Below are 4,382 nucleotides of genomic sequence, written 5' to 3'. Positions count from 1 at the left end.
ATTTCACATTGTGCACCTTCACAGCTTCGTCATAACTTGTCATAAGAACTGAGTCTCTCGAAAAAAGAGAGCCAATCCGCAACGCCGCGATCGTTTCTCCCACTGAAACTCTGGGGTCACGCTTGCCCATATTGCCAGCGCAGACGATTGGCGGCAGCTGCTGTTGATTGGAGTTTCCGGTTGTAATCGTGTTTTTCGTGGGTTACGTTGCTCAAGGTTTTATGAGGTACTCGCAACTCACTACTTGCAAGAGAGGATCATTCAGCATAAGCTAAATGAAATGTACAGATAAACTCCGGATTCACGAAGAAATCGGAGCAGGGGGCCATGATGGGGACCTTGTTTCTACGCCATGAAATCTGGCGGACGTCCGGGACGCGGGCCGCAGGTGGCGATGTGTGCAGCGCGTAGGCTTCACAGAGCATGGCAAGTTCACACCAGGTGCTCTGCTGTTGCCTAGTCAACTGGAGCGGGGCAAAAGGGGCACGGGGAGTTTAACGGGGAATAGTATGAATTTGGCCAGGACCTCGTCCCAGCTTGCGTGAGGGCGACTCCCAGGCCAAGATGTCTGAGCAGGACCTCATCTTGGGGAGACAACCGGCCAGGGAGATTCGTACCGTGCGGGGGTATGAGAGCATGCGCGAAGCGCTGTAGGCGTTCTTTTTCTGTGGCAGGGCGTACACATTTTGAGGAAGGTGCAAGAGGAGCTGGATGTTGCACACGCCCGGGGTGTTTTGGCATCTGCAGCCTGCATTGGCTGTTCCGTGGCGCCATGACACGCGCCCGCGACATGGGTAAGTGTCCTCTATATCCTGGATTTATAACAGAAGTTCGTTGGACGTGAGAGTTTACGCAGCTATTGTACAGATGCCGACGAATCAGTGTAAATTGTACACTGTGGTAAAGCGTGTTTGATTATCAATGATGTCTGTAGCAGAGCATCCCGCACTGCGAGGACTTCTGCCTGCGTTGATGGCCACTTCTCCGTTGTTATGTAAGTGGAGTTCACTGAATCGGGAGCCGCAGTCAGGTAAAGTAGAGCTGTATGAAGTAGGGTATCGGAAGCACTGGCGTCGACAAACATCAGCGTAGAGGAAGGGCTAAAATGTCCATAGAAGGTGGAATCGTAGCACCAACTGTCAGGGGATGAATACGGGCAACAGGTCGTGTATCCTTCAATTGGTGGAACCTTGATGGTGGCCGTACGCTGGTGTTTGATAGTGGTGGGGCTGGTGAAGCGGTCATGTACGCAGCAAGAGCGGTGGAATCTGGGTTAAGGGCTTGTTTTTGGAGTCGGGGTTGTTACTCTGATGCAATAGCTCAACAAATGTGTTGAGCTGCGCTTCCTGTTGCAGAATAGGGACGCGGCTGAGGGCTGGAAGACCATTTATAGCTCGCATAGCCGGATAATTGATACGGTAGTCCATTAGCCAAACAAAGTCACAGGTTCCTTCGAGCACAGCTACAGCGGACATACTGGGCTGCCTCTCCTTCGAAGCTTCTTGCTATTCTACCTGAATGGCAAAGACTGTCAAAATTTGGGAACGCATGTGATTATATTGGTTTCGAGTTAGCCAGAGGGTGCGATGAGTGTTGCGAGCTCTGGCAGCTATTTCGTAGTACAGGCGGAGTCATTTGTATCACAATCATTATCAACAACCTATTACGTCCAGTCAAGAATGAAGGGCTGTCCTTTGACCGCCATTCGCTTCTCTCCGGGCTTACTACGTCCATGGCTTAGCTCCGAATTTTCAATTTTTGTTTACGTCGAGGTTAAGGTCTTCTAGTACCGTCTCAGTGTCTATTCTGGTGCCCCTGTGGTACAGCTGTTGTCAGTTCGTTGTACTACATGGACAGCCAAAGGCTATATTTTTCTTAGCTTGAATTGATATGTCTTGTATTCGCATTTGCCTCATAATCTAGGTTGTACGTTTTCTGTGCCTAAGAATTACCCCTACGAATAACCACCATGGCGCGTTGGGCGGACCGGAGAGTGCCTTCTAGTTGTTCGCTTTGGCGCCAAGTTTTTGCTGTGAATGTCATTACCGACAGGATGCAATGGTTGAATATCTTTGTGAGCACGGGTACAATACCTTTTGTTACTTTGCATTGGCTTCGAGGGCTTGCCGAATGCACCCGAACGCGTTTTAATCCTTCGCACGATAATTAGCCTGGTCGGGATAACCCCTGATTTTCAGGCCAAGCCGTTATATTCCAGTATTCAGTCACCTATGCTAAAAAAAGAGCGTTCAGTGTGTTTATTTATCTCATCGTAGATCATATTTATATTCATCCCCACAGCGAAGATCTTTGTTTTTAGTATTTCCATTATTCATCGCAGTTCTGCAAATTCACTAAACAAGACTATGCCATCTTGAAATCTGCAATTGGTCAAGTATTCCCCGTTTATCTGTAACAATTAATTTTCCCAGTTAACCTTTCTGAATGCACTCTCCAGATGTGCTGAGAACTTTGGTGAGATGGTTTCTTCTCTCCGACCTCTTATCCAGATAGGGAACACACGACTTTGTTTCTGACAGATAATGGTGCCCATGTAATGCTCTTATATGTCGCCTTGGATTCTTAGGCAGGTCTCATACATTCCTTGTTCATTATGAGACGACCACAAAGAGACCATGGTACGTGAATGAAACTCTTTTTCTGAGCCGTTAGGTGTCATGTAAAGCGGCCTACTGTACTTTGCCCAATTTGATTACTTCTTTGATGACATGGATGTGATTCAATGTGTAGTATCCTTTTCTAAACCCAGGCTGTCCCTTGGGTTGTTTTTATTCTTTTTAATCGTTTACGAGGTTAACCAGTATAGAGGGAATCGTCTTGTATACAAACTACAAAAGGATGATGGGTGCGTATTTCTTATAGTGCGTAGTACTACTGAGTTAGTTAACCTTCTATTCTTCTATTTATATCTCCCTTCTTGTGAATTACCTGTTATGTTCTTTGGCGCTTGCGTTGCTTTGAAGTCCTTCAACGTTTCGAGAATAGATAGGAATTCAGAGAAAAGAATTTCTAGTAATATATCTCCATCCACCCTTAGAAAATCTCCGGATCTGCCATCTACGCCTGCAGCTTTCCCTCTTTTCATGCCCTTAAGCGTCTCTTTTATTTTCTCTTTAGTTCCTGGCTTTATACTTTTCCTCAGTTTAGTTAGTGACTGGTTAATATGAGTAGTTCCTTTGGTACAACGTGGATGGCGTATAATCTGGTCTAAAATTGTTCCGCTATTTTTAATATCTCCTCCATATGTGCGTAATGTTAAAATATGTACAAAACAGAGCCGCTCATTTTATTTCAGGCACATTTTATTGTCATTGAAGTGTAACAAAAATAAAAGTACGTAATTCACTTGTGCCTCTGAAAATACGCCGGGCCATTGCTCTCTTCTGCCTATTTCATAAATGCGTTCATACTAGCGGGCTGTCACCATTACCACTAGTAACACCTGTGCGAATGTTGAGACGACTTTATAGTCAGTTTTTTTTTTCGCATGTACAGCAACACACGCACATTTATTCCATCAGCACTGCCTTGGGCCATTTCTTGGTTGAATGATTGTCCAGATATCATTGCTTCTATAGCTGACAGTGAAAAATTTCTAGAACTTGTGTCGAGATTTTTCTGCTCTTTCTTTTGCGCAAGCATGTTAACAATAATTTAAGGTTATTTCCCTCTTCCAATCCAACCTGGCTATCTCCTCAACAGTTGCGGGCGCCTATTTCGAAATTTCCCGCTGGTCTTTCTGCTACTGCGTTTGCATATTTGAATAAATGTATCTTATTACATTTGTGAGCTCCACTGTTCCCTTATTCACAGCTGACCCGACCTCTTCGTACAAACTGTCTACGTTCTAATCCTGGTAACTAGCTGTTTGGGGCATTGACTTGCATTGCCATAAACCTGCGTTACTGTTCATCTTGATAAAAAGAATTCAGATCCTTCGGTTACTACTGAAGCCTTCTTCCACGTTCCCTGGTACGTCCTGTGTATAAAAAAATCTCTCTGCTCTTTTTTTTGTGAGTTCCCCAGTGGCACAGGATATGCCCACTAGTAACTTCTTTGAAGGCTTCTCCATCTTCTTCTAACGTCACTAAGCCATGCAACAACCCATTTAGTGCCTAGTGCTCCTCTAATAGCACGGCCAAGATTCCCTCGATAAAAAGAGTCCATGTGTTTAAAGTTTACAAGTTTATGTTCTCACGGGGGCCTGCCACACCGAGAGATTCTTACCACCCTCTGCTGCATCGCTGGCCTGACCATTGCCGTGGTAATATTTTCTTCAGATGCTTGACTTTGAGGGCTGAGATATGGGTTGGTCAGACGTAAGGGGGGGGGGGGGGGTGGACGGGCAACTACAGCGCAAA

The sequence above is a fragment of the Haemaphysalis longicornis genome, unplaced genomic scaffold (assembly GCF_048455015.1).
Source record: "Haemaphysalis longicornis isolate Haplotype H1 unplaced genomic scaffold, Haemaphysalis longicornis Haplotype H1 scaffold_8, whole genome shotgun sequence".
In the NCBI taxonomy this organism is placed as follows: Eukaryota; Metazoa; Arthropoda; class Arachnida; order Ixodida; family Ixodidae; genus Haemaphysalis; species Haemaphysalis longicornis.
Note: the sequence above shows the minus strand (reverse complement) of the source record.